The 13,705-nt window shown below is 40.2% G+C and overlaps 1 pseudogene; it reads left to right on the top strand.

The window, feature by feature from the left end:
• The first annotated feature begins 3,442 nt into the window (after positions 1 to 3,442).
• Positions 3,443 to 8,332, top strand: LOC137299019 (fibrinogen-like protein A; annotated as a pseudogene).
• The last annotated feature ends 5,373 nt before the right edge of the window (positions 8,333 to 13,705 follow it).

Raw genomic sequence — 13,705 nt, 5'->3', positions numbered from 1 at the left:
ATTTGCCACGTTACTTGCTTACCCATTCAGGCTCAGCAGGTGAAATCAATATCATTTATGCACAAATGCAAACATTTGCAATATATTGAGTGGATCATTAAGCCGTAATCATGAATTGTGTTTTGGTGAACAGAAACAGGTATTTTTATGGTATAGCAATTACGGAAATATCTTGTCAATAGATTGATGTATTTGTTGATGTGTCTCCGTGTGAAAGTAAAATGTTAATATTCTGCTATTGAAATACACGTTTTGGCATCGTACCGAGTAACATTAAGGTATATGATTAACTGATTTATCACATAACTAACATGTCATTACTACTGTCTTGGTCGCCAGGGGCGGACAAAATCAATACCCAGAAATCACTTCGATTGAGCGTAGTTGCAGTCTTCGTTATCTCAGTACATTCTCAGTGTGGAATAATGATCTCGGCAGCATTATTCTGCATGTAGTCACTATATTATTCACACACTAACAGTTGGGTCAATATCAGTTTTATTCGTACGAACATAAAGCGAGTGTACTTTTTTGCGACCAAAATATCTGAACAAGCCTCCAAGCAATTTGGATCATGGATATAAATAGCCTGTCAAATTATTTACAAAACAAATGGCAAAAATCAGCAAAGAATCAGAATGTACAACCTATCTCAGCTGTAGTCAAGAATCGGGCTACCCTACATGAAAGGCTGACACAGTTCGAGCTGCATGGTCGTGACATGTAAACATTTAGACAGCTGTTCGACCACACTGGTTGTTGATGGTGATACCGCAAGATATGAGACCTGTATGTTACACCAAAGCCACTTCAATACTGTGACAGTCTAAGTAAACTTAGCCTCAGTACTTTTCGCTACACTCCACTACTGAGTCTAACAAAACCTTATGGGAGGTCGCGTCAGGTAACCTTTGAGACTGACCAATCAGAACACAGTTTACCAAATAATCTCAATGCACATTCGCATTTACCTTTGGAACTTTTTATCTCGAAAAGGTTTCGTACCCGAACGATTCCGAATGCTATTTAGCGTACGCTCGCTTCCGGGTGATACACACGGCGTACGTGCAACCATGACAACAACAGTGAGTAAGTAGTCGCTGAAAATAGTGTTTTTGCCAATATGCAAGGATGTCATCTTGTGGAAATATTAGCTGAAGGTAACCATGTCAACAGAAACCCCAACGCGTATATACTGCAGGTCAAATAACTGTGTTATATGCGGAGTTTTGTTTATGGAGAGATTTGTGTCAGTGACCTGAATATTTTGAAAGTCCCTCCGATTCCCTAAATAATAACCGTTGTCTGATTGGTTAAATCTATTTAACCCTCTCGCGTTTGATTGGACGGTCATTGGTCGTTCAAAGGTTACCTGGCGCGACCTTCTACTAGGTTTTGTTAGACTCAGTGGTGGAGTGTAACGAAATACACCGGGACTGAGTTTACTTAGACTGAATACTGTGAAAACATCCGATGTTTTAACTTTGCACACACTTCTCACAACGGCTAGGTTCGTACCTAGACAACGTTTTGTCACCAAAATTGTTGATTATAAATCAAGAATCCTCTTTCTCCGACAGGATCAAAGAGCGTCACACCCACTCCTTATCAATATCTCAAGAGCACCCATTCATGTTCAATACGGCTGTGCCTGCAGCCGCTGAAAACGTCGGAATGAAAGCATTTTCACATCATTTGTGGAAGTGATGTCAAAATGCATGTCTTTCTGATTGATAGCATCTAAATTAAAATTGGGAGGAAAAGTTCTTTCACGTATTGATTTCTGGAACGTACTGTTCCAAGTTAGTGAAAATACTAATACTACACTATTTTAAAATCGGTAATGTGAAACATATAGACAGCGAACATGAACATATGAAAACACCATTAGTCGTCTCTGTCCAAGGCAGATTTTAATGTGTGCTGTTCACAAACTGCAGTTGATCAGAAGGAACTGTCACAATGTTTTTACATTGTTCAAGATTAACCTCAAGAACCCGAAGGAAATTAACCCAGTACCAGCACCAGTACTAGTACCAGTATCAGTACCAGTACCAGTACAGTACCAGTACCAGTACCAGTACCAGTACAGTACCAGTACAGTACCAGTACCAGCGGATACACAGTAAGCCTGGTGAAGCATGGCTGAACACCGCCGGTTTCGGTTCAAGAGCGACCCTCTGTTCTTCTTGTGGCAAGGGTATGTTGTATTGAACTGTGTTTAGTCTGAAACCGAATTCATAATGTTTCAAATGCTGTTGTCACATAGTACGTGTGAAGTGTACCAGAGACATAAATGTGACACAATATTCCGACATCGAACCTGTAAGGAACTGGAGGGGTATCAACAGCTGTTGTTACATGTATTGGGTATCGCTAGATCGAGGGTAAAACTATTTGTGGGAATTTTTAAGGATGTTAATTCTGGACTTGCTAATGGACTTGGATGGCTAATTTCGATTACGTTGTGACCATTCAGAATCAAATATTATTGATTAAGGCTCTCATGAACGAATTGTTAATACCTGTGTCAAAATCCGACTCCCTGAATTGTAGAATATCTTCCATGAAAACACTCTCCTAAGGTTGCATGAAAAACAACGTAAACGTCGCTTGAGTGTTCTGAGTCCACATTTGGTGAAAACTGAATAAGGAAGCTCAGGGTATGTCTAACTTCATATTCTATCTCCGTGCAAACTTTCACCGTGATATATAGTTGATTTCCTTTCTTGACACAGACACTAGTGGACAGAACTAAATCTTGCATCAAATAAAATAAATGCAGAAAAAAAGAGAAAAAAAGAAAAAAGTAGAGATACAACTGTGTGTTTGTTGTTTTGAACAACACCCCGAAACCCAATCACTCTTCACAATATCCTTACCCTCCCTCGCTCCTATCAATCCGAATATCGAATGACATTTACAGCACAACCATGCAAATAGGACGCCCAAGAAAACAGCCAGTGAGTGTTGTTTTGCAAATACTATTTCAGTTCATATTTTGGAAGTCATAACATACGTCGTTGAGAGAAATATCGCTCGAGGAACTGTGAAAAGTGCATCCTTTTTCGAGATGTTTGTAAAGATCACCTGAAAACAGTGTTGCCAATGAACCTCTAGACTCAGTACAAATGGCGACATCTTCCTGATGTTTGCAAAGAAAATCGCTTTGCAAATCCATCAACATTTAAACATCAAAGACCAAGAGATTGCAATAACACATTACAAATGCATCCATCGAGTCTTACACGCTTTCTATAAGTATCGGTATAATTTTCTTGGTACTTGGAATTTGTAAAATGACGGGATAAAATGAGGGGAAGATCAAGTGAAATGGAAGCTTGTGTAGGGGCACAAGATCACTGACTTCCCAGTAAAACAGTTAAGGTAATGTGATGCTCATACTTGATCTCGCCCCATCGTCATGAGTACAGCAAACGCCATGCCTATTTCAGTGCTAGTTGGTATCGTCCTGAATCTCTTCATGGTAGAAAGTAAAAGTACTTGGGGAAACCCATCACGAAGTATAGCTGCCTTCGTTCAGTATTCCCAATGTTCAGTTTTTGAAGCACCACCAGTTACTGAAGGAATGTACATGGTTCGTACAAAGACGGGATGTGCCAGGATATGTTCTGAAGACCCGACATGTGTGGCTTACAGTGTGTCTGGACAGCTATGCCGGACGCACGAGGAGTTGTTCCAGACTGGTGAATGCCATGGTGGAGCTTCTAAACATTATAATGTAAGTTGAAAGCTACACCAGCGTTTGAAAAAAACAGTAATGATGGTAGAATTGTTCCATTTGCTGAAAACCATGAGAAAGGTGAGGTGCTGACACACTTATAGATATAATTAGGGTGAGTTGAGATTCAAACCCAGAATTATATTCTCTTTTGTGTCATATAACGCAACTCTGCACATGTTGTGGCCCCACCCGTGCCCCTACTGAAGCATTAAAGACAGAATGTTACGACAAAAAATGGAAATTTACATGACAGTAAACGTTAGCAAACGTACACTATCCTATGTTTAAAGAATTATATAATCGAGGTCCACAGAGACAACAAACTTACAAAATGAATAACTCTCACATGACTCACAATTCTATGTTTAAGATCCGCAAACGCATCACAGGTATCGACGACGACAAGGATACGTATGGACGTAAATGCTTTGATGGCTATATTGGGGACGACTGTCAACGACTTATGATCGGTGAGTTCCTTACAAGACCATTATTATCAGTATCCTACAGGCTCGTTTATTTTATGTTTGTTTGTTTGGGGATTTTTGAACAAACAAAACAGTTGCATGGTTTCACAAACGATACAAATTTGCAACTTACACAGTAGCTGTAAAAGCAAAAATGCCCCCTATCCATAATCACGAGGAATATCTGCTGAATTGACAGTAGGCTTCCGACTATATTATGTGTTGATGAATCACAATCAAGCAACAATGATCTCAGGCGTTTGCCCGAGTATTTTACCGATGACTCCGTAAAAAACACTTGCAAGTAACATTTTCATCTGAAAAAGGCCTACGGGATCATATTATACCAGTAGAAATATAGGATTATTGCATGAGACACGTTTTTAGAGGTTAAAAATTCAAAATTTGTATAGCCTCCCATATGGTTTAACATAAAACCACCAGTGTTCAAAGGTGAGAGTCTATTGCCGAGGGATATAAGCATTTTTACACTGATGCCCTTTTTGAAACAGCTGTGTGAATTAGATCGTGGCAGGCAGATTGTTCCAGACAGTTGTCGCTATCTTTATCTATATTTGACGTGTCTTGTTTTTGGAACAGTGATGAATGACGCTCTAAGGTACCAGGCGAGATGTTTCAGAAGATTGCATAAATGTTTTACAGCAGTCCTCTGTTATGCATGGTCTGATGGCTTCAAGGGTCCTGATTCGATAGCAGGATTTACTGATGCCTTTTACTGCTTCTCTATTGAGAGAGTGCTGGCAAAGTGGACTCCAAGATTTTTGACAGAGCCTGCAGCTTGGAGTGTCCTGGGTAGTCTGTGAATGACTCTTGGGTGTGATATCCTCATCTCAGAGTTCTCTTAGATAATCTTCCGTTGTCCCAGTTGGTGATGTTAAAGCTGGATTTAAGTTGGATGAATGGACGACATTATACACCTGTTTGTCATCTGCATCAACATTGGTATGGAAGGTCGTACTTTCCTCATTAGCTTCGAATAGTAAAGAACAGGTCCGAGGACTGAACCTTGTGGTACACTGTCTTCAAGACACTTGTCAATCGACAAAGCTGGTCCTATTGCTACTTGATGGGTTCGATCACACATGTAGGATTTGAACCAAGCAAGGGCCCTGTCTGCTACTCCACACGTGAAGGGAAGGCGTTGTAACAGTATGTGATGGTCGATGAGCTCGAATGCAGCAGAGGCAACCCATAGCATCAAATGCGACAATCAATAGGGGCACTGTTGTCAAGAGTCTCGGCAATGTCGTGATGAACACGAAGACGTGCTGTCTCTGTGGACTGTCTAGTGCGGTAGTCTGACTGGAAGTTGTCCTTCATTAGGTTGGTGATCAGATTATCGTAAAGACGGGACGAAATGACTTTTTCCAGGATCATAGACACGAATGACTTGTCCAGAATTCTTCAGAAGGGACTTGATAAGAACTTTCTTCAAACTGGATGGAACTATGATATGATATGAGAGGTATGATAAGAAGGGCTTCAGACATTAATTCAATAGCCGTGATGGGACTGGGTCGAGCTCAGACGGTTTCAGCGAAACCTTCAGAACAACTTTGCGTATTTCTTCCTGGGTGACTAGAGTGAAATGTGTCAGGTGTTTACCAATAAACTACACATCAACTCCCATCATAGAATTATCTGGGACATCCAAACCCAAACTCGGTATATTATCTCTCATCTTACCTTACTTATAAATGTCGCTTCCCAATTGGCTGAGCACTAGTCTATTATTTTCAATTTACATCACTTACAAGTAAGTAACATTTCTTATGGCGAACTCATTTGCTACTTCTTTATTGTAATAATTTATCTCAAATAACATTGATGTACGGGAATTACCGATGTTTTGCAAATGCAAATCGATAGAAGGGAGATAACTCTAAATCTGTTTTTCTTGTCTGCAAAATCTAGCGATGGCTACAAGCAAATTAACATTGAGGTGTTCGGTAAGAGCCCTTCAGGCTCAGGGAACATAAACAAACATCGAGGATACATCAACCCATGTTCTCCTAGTAACCAGTGAAGAAAACAACTGAAGTTGTTGACTAGAGTTTTGTCTTCCCAACATATTCTTTTGAAGTCTGAAGAGCTGATTGGTTTTGCAATCAGCGGTCCGGTCACAATAAAAATGTCTCTTGGTCTAGATGAACAGCTTAGAGTGCTCATTTCCTTGCATAGCTGTTAATTGATACAGAGATGCGTTCCACACCACTGCGACACGATGGGAATTCTTCATGTCTCTGAGCTCGTATATGTACTAAGGAGCATTTTACCTCAGCGTGATGGTATTTGTTTGTAGAGGAGCATGTTTGTCAATCAGAGAAGCAAATCCGATGTTACAGGTATGAACAACATCTTCTAAGGAACCGTCAGTGTGCTCAGTAGACGTTTTAACCTTCTCAAAGACGTCTGCTATGGAAATTGCCCCGTTCCTGCAGAAACTGCATCACTGAAGTGTTGGTTTCGGTTTAGACCAGTGCAGGATATAATGTATTTCCAGATGGGTTCCCTCTAATGCCCACTAATAACTATCTCCTGTGGTAACCCTGCTAAAGAGTCCAGATAAGTAGCCCACTCCTTGAAGAAAACATCTTTAATGGAAACTTTCTGCTTGGATGAGGAGGAAGATATACCACACTCAGTATGAAGATGTTTGAAATGTGTGAACATTTCTACTGAACAAGGGTTTGTCTGTTCACAATCCGTTCTTGTGCCATATAGCTGCGCCTCTACAACTGGAGAAACATGCTGTATCCCCTGTCCAGGCGCTGCACGTTCTGCTAGTTTGTCACTTGTTGTACCCATCTATTGCAGTCAGGATCTTAATACCATGGGTTGTTACAAAATCTCCAATAAAAACTTCCTAAAATATTTAACTGATCTGCAGTTCAAGGAGAAAATGGTATATCAGCTGATGTGCAGGAAGGGATGTGCAGGAAGGGATTTGAGATTGCATGACTTCACTCCTTCTTGTCTGAGTTTTAGCATGGGGTTGGAATGAATATCACAAATAGGTCTTTGAAGCTTTCTTCCTGTGTGCTACCTCTTTGCCTAAATTTTCGGTGCGCACAAACACTCAATTTGTTGAATAGATAGGAACTGTTCCTTGATGTAAACAATAGCATGGGCTCCATTGTTTTCTCAGTGTGAGCGGACATGGCTGGTGTGTGAGTTTGGTTGCTGATTGAGTCAGAAGTTGACAGTTCTCTAATATTCAAAGAAAGTACTTACACAAACGCATTTCAAACATCACAAAGTGACATTTAATGATTTATGCGTGGTCATGATGCTTCTACATATCAACTTTAAGATATGTATTTCACAGATTAGCCAGAGCTCAGAAAACATGGCCTGGGGCTACAGAGCGCTTAGTGATAAGTAATATATATTAAAAGTGTTGGCTGTCATATCCAGAAATAAATTGACATTCACGTTATCTTTTCAGATTGCTCCGGGGGCTTTACAAGCAGCCACTATGACGGAGAAACCGGTCTGTTCTATATTCACCCTTTGTTGTCTCCGGAGCCCTTTCTGGTGCAGGATGGCGTATGGCGGCAATACATATATACAGAGACATTAGCGTAACGCCACAAGTTTCTACCGTTCGTGGCAAGAGTACAAAAATGGATTCGGCGATCCACGTTATGACTTCTGGCTCGGTAACGACAAAATCTCCCACATTGTAAATGGACGTGATCACAATCTTCTGCTTGAATACAGAGATGTTTTCACAGATAAAGTTAGACAGCAAGTATACTATAAATTCAAGCTAATCAAAGACAATGACTACCAGATGACATACGCGTGGACAGGTGGACCCTCGGACAAACTATATTACGGAGGTGATTGTTTGGGAGACTTAAAGGGGCAGCCCTTCTCTACCTTCGACAGAGATAATGATGACAGCCACCTGAATTGCGCTCAAGAACACAAGTCTGGATTCTGGTTCAAGAACTGCACCCCCTGTAATCCCAATGGTGTTTGGTCAGAGACTCCGGACAAGAAGAGAGCTGGAGTACCTGGGGAGATGTTCTGGACGCCTGCGTATGGAGATAACCTGATACTCTCCAGCTGGGCATTTTTGACGGCCATGTAAATTTACATGCAGACACCTGCCATGATCAAACAGGATGATTGAGACCGAACATGTCATATATCGTAGTACCATATAGAATGTCAGAAGAAGCTGTGAAAATTAGCTGTGAAAATAATGATCACTGAAAATCAGTGATGACACCGTTAGAACCCGACATACACAATTTGCCGAAAAATGTTAATCCTTTCCTCCGAACAGTGCTTCTGTCATTGCGACGGCGGTTTGCGAACCAACCAGACATATTATCGACGAACTGGAAAACCTGGTTAGATAATCTGGAATTATGTAACCCATGCATGCCAACCTGTTTAATATAAATATCGTTTTGTTTCGAACTCCACTTGGTTACACGAATCTGACTTAGAGAAATAATAAATGCATATTTCCATTTATTTTGGTAACTGTCACAGACTTTATAACGTTGCATCAACTATTCAGGAAGTATTATTCAGACATTTGCAACTCATCGGATTCATTGGAGCGTATGGACAAAGCACATGTTCGCCAGTGAGTTCAGTCCAAACATGTTACATCATAAGTTGTTCAATCGTCACGAGGGCACACAAACCATGGACCCGATGGACAAGTGAACAACGTATTTATCTTACCGACCACCTAAATGTTAATTCTGAGTTGTTAGAAGCACAGGTACAATTGCTTTTGTATCCATTTCTAGATTTTGCAGACGACAAGAAAAGCAGATTTACAAAAAAAACTGTTCCATTTATTTGCATTCGGAAAGGTTTTCCGTACATCACATGCGATTCAATGTTATTCGAGACAAGCAATTACTACCACGAAATATCAAACGAGTTCCCAGCATGGTACATGGAAAATGTTATTCGCTTGTAAGCGGGGTGCACTGAAAATTGAAGAACGATCAGCCCATCTGACAGTGACATTTATGTGTGAGGTGAGAAAAACGTGCATGTTCCTCCGCTACAGCAGTGGATGGTTACAATAATATCTAGGTTGTTTGAATGCTAAGAAAATTCGAGTGTGGACCAGACAATACAGAGTTTGACGTCCTACACAACACCCCTGCCGAGATATGTCTCTGTCTTGCAACACCTGCACGGTTATATTCATGCCCAGAGTACTCACGGCGCCTATAAATGTACCACAACCATAACAAAGGTTTGTGGTTTGATGCACAATACAAAACACTGGTCAGTGTCTCTCCTACCAGCCAAGGTTTGTTTGGATTTTATTCAGTTTTCATATTGAAGGTAAATTCATTTACAGACATTCAAGTGTTGCCCTCCTTTTCAGCTATATCAGATCATCGATAACCCTAAAACATACTTATTAGCAGAGTTCTTTGGTTTGCTAGTCCAGGACGATGTGTCACCCATAAACATTCGGGTTACAAGTGGTGTTCAGCAACCTAAAAAAGAGGCGACTTAAGTGACTGGGTGTCTTGGTTAACACTTGTCATCGTATCCCAATTCCGTTATTTCCAGACTGCCGCCAGAATGCGGCTGAGTGCGGCATGAGACTAAAAACAAACAAACGAGACGGTGTGGCTATAGAAACAGATCGACAAGGAGGAGAGCAATGTGAGTGTCAAAGAGGCTGTGAGATAGCCTGGTGGTCAAAGTGTTCTCTCGTCAAGCAGAAGACCAGGGTTCGATTCCCTATAATGTGTCAAGCTCATGACACTGCAACAGGTGATGACAATATACATTACCAGCTACTGAAACACTTACCTGAATCATGTTTGATGACACTTTTGAATATATTTGACCAAATATGGACGTCTGGCAAATTTCCTTCTTCATGGCGAAATGCCATTGTAGTTCCAATACCAAAACCTGGTAAGGATCATACAGATCCGTCGAATTATAGACCAATATCGTTAACTAGCTGTATGTGCAAAACCATGGAGCGTATGGTGAATCATAGATTAGTTTGGTATCTTGAAACAAATAACCTTATCACAAATATTCAATGTGGTTTCAGGCAAAACCATAGTACCATTGATCATTTGGTACGTTTATTGTCCTTTGTGAAAAATGCTATAGTCAATAAACAACATGCTGTATCAGTTTTCTTTGATCTTGAAAAGCCTTACGATACGACCTGGAAGCATGGCAAAATTGAAGGATCTACATGGTTTTGGTTTGAGAGGCCGTTTGCCTCTTTTTATATCAGAGTTTTTAAAAGACAGGCAATTTCATGTCCGTGTGGGTTCAACCCTGTCTGATCATTATAAACAGGATCAGGGTGCTCCCCAGGGCAGTATTTTGTCGGTGACCTTATTTAGCATTAAGGTCAATAGTTTATCCAATGTTTTAAACGATTCAATTGATGGATCACTTTTTGTGGATGATTTTAATATATCCTGTCGTGGTAAAACTATGGATACCATCGAACGGTAACTGCAGTTATAAGTTCTCTAAGTCGAAAACTAACTGTCTACACTCTTGTAGGAAACATAAACCACATAAAGACCCTGAACTATATTTAAATAGCACTCCCATTAAAGTTGTAAAGGAGGCCAAGTTTCTGGGCCTAGTTTTCAACTCCCATTTAACTTTTTTGCCGCATATTAAATCCCTCAAAGCCAAATGCCTGAAAGCACTCGATCTGTTGAAAGTTATGTCCAACTCAAAGTGGGGAGGGGGTCAAGCTACCCTCCTGCACCTATATCGATCACTGATCCGTTCAAATATCTGTTCATATATGGTGGAGCCTGCAACAGCAACCTTAAACTATTAGATTCTGTCCACCACCAAAGTCTAAGACTTTGTCTTGGCTCTTTCCGAACTTCACCTATTGACAGTCTTTACGTTGAGGCCGATGAACCATCTCTTACACAACGTCGTATTAAATTATCCTTACAATACATTACTAAATTATACTCTAATGAATCTAACCCTGCATATAACTGTGTGTTCAATCCACTTATGGGGATTTGTATGACAAGAAGTCTTCTCTTGTTCCACGTCTAGGGCACAGAATTAAACCCTTTCTTACTTCGGCCGGCATTGAGCTGAAAAACATAACTCCCTCCCGTCTTCTTTCCTCTCCTCCTTGGCAGTTGGTAAGGCCACAAGTCGACCAAACATTAACTTCATTTAAAAAAACAGAAACAAATGAATTACAGTATAAACAAGAATATAATCAATTAAAATCTAAATATAGCAATTACAAACCCTTATTTACAGATGGGTCCAAGGACGGTGGCGCAGTGGCTTGTGCCACTGTCATTGGATCCAGAACAATATCTTCTAGATTACCAGGTAACAGTTCTATTTTTACAGCTGAGGCAAACGCCATATTAACCGCTCTTACATATATTCAAAGACACCCTAAACGTGAACAATATATAATCTATTCCGACTCTCTTTCTTGCCTTCAGGCGATTAAAAATCTTTCTTGCAACATCCACTTTTAATAGAAATTATTGAATTGTATAATGATCTTGCTACTGGCCAATACGACATCGTTTTTTGTTGGTTACCCAGCTACGTTGGCATTTCTGGGAATATACTGGCTGACCTTGCTGCTAAAGCAGCACTCGAACAATCTGTGGCACCACTTCTTATTCCCTACACTGATTATAAAGCTACCATTAGGTCTTACATCCGTGATCTGATGCAGAAGAGGTGGGACACTCAAGTTGGTAACAACAAATTACATGAAATAAAACCCTACATTGGTTACACTTACTGGAGGTCATCATGCGACGATGTCGTTTTGGCCACACACGATATACACATGAATATTTGCTTAAAGGTGAAGATCCTCCGTTTTGTATCTCTTGTGATGAAAGAATCACAGTCAAGCATGTCCTGCTTGACTGTGTGGAATATTCCATCACAAGGGATAGCTATTTTAAATCAAGAACTATGAAGGATCTTTTAGTAATGTTAGTGCTCATTTAATTATTGCGTTTCTAAAAGAATTAGACTTGTTATATGACTTGTAAATAGATAATATTTTATGATTGGAAGTTGAATTAGCAACTCAGATTGTTAGTGGCTGTATCCTCGAAGGGGGTTGAAGTACCGTAAAATTATTGTCCTCCTGAGAGGGTGCGTAAGTCCCAAAAGTCAGATTGAATCTTCCACTTATTTAATCGTAGAATATGTGTCATTTTAATTTGTGGCTAATCTTGCATACAGTCGCCAACAGCTGAGCTGAAGGTGTAAATCCAGCCAGGGACCATGCAGGTAGCAGAGGTACTGTAAGTCCCCATGGTCCCTGGTATGGTGATCTACCCTCTGTTGTTGGCGATCTATGGCCTGTTGTTATGTTGTACTGTCCAAATAGTGATACTATCATTTTTAAGTTTCCACGCTAGCTTTAATACTAACTGTGATAGTCTAGTGGTTTTACTGTCCTTCGTCGACAGGGTCTTCATAATATGCATATATATTCTTGTTTGTCACGTACGTTCTCGTCACGATATGGCTGCAATATTGCCGATGTGACGTTAAATGTTAACTCACTCACCCTATAATGTGTGAAGCATATTTCTGGTGTCCTTCGTCGTGGCAATGCTGGAGTATTAAAGCGGCGTAAATGTTAACACTTCACTTGTGTTTATTCAGTAGTACTTATTCTGTATATTTTTCAAGTCGGGTATATTTTTTTTATTTCCGAGTAATTTCAAAACGTCTACAGCAGAGAGTATTATATGTCAAGTATCACTAGGACGTTAATGTCGATGAACATTACATAAATCCTTTACTAAATATCGGTGATGACAGAAATCTGACATCCACTGTTCCCTGAAAGCATGAGGCTCCGAACTGTAAATATAATTTTAATAACATTTTTGTTGAGAGTATTTAATACGTCTGCTTCTTTTCACGCTGTAAGTAGCAACACATAATTAGGGCTCGTTAACCAACATATTCTCAAACGTGTGATCAAGAAGGCGCAAACAAATTAAGGGAACCATTGATAAATAAGACACACCAGATCCATAACAAGACTGTAATCAATGAGACGGTATCATTAGATGGATGATTTGCGTCTGCAGTGGAGATGTCTGACACTTGTATCTTACGACTCTTTGGTAATATCCATTAATCATTATCACACACTGGAACCTGACGTTGTCAAGGAAACGGTGTGTGTTGCCCAAACGCCGCTTAAGTGTATCAGTAGGTGACTCAAACTATTATCTACCTTTATTCCACGTATTCACTTGTTACCGATGTTGTGGTATGTTTAAACGTTGACCATTCAAAGGGCAAAATGGGAACAATGTCCGATGGCTGGAGAAGGAAAACTGTCACAGTTGGGAAGGGCTACTGTTCAAGTTAACACACACACACACACCATAAACACACACACACACACACACACACACACACACACACTCTCTCTCTCTCTCTCTCTCTCTCTCTCTCTCGAATT

This window comes from Haliotis asinina, chromosome 10 (genome assembly GCF_037392515.1).
Source record: "Haliotis asinina isolate JCU_RB_2024 chromosome 10, JCU_Hal_asi_v2, whole genome shotgun sequence".
In the NCBI taxonomy this organism is placed as follows: domain Eukaryota; kingdom Metazoa; phylum Mollusca; class Gastropoda; order Lepetellida; family Haliotidae; genus Haliotis; species Haliotis asinina.
This window is presented reverse-complemented; position numbering and strand designations above follow the sequence as displayed.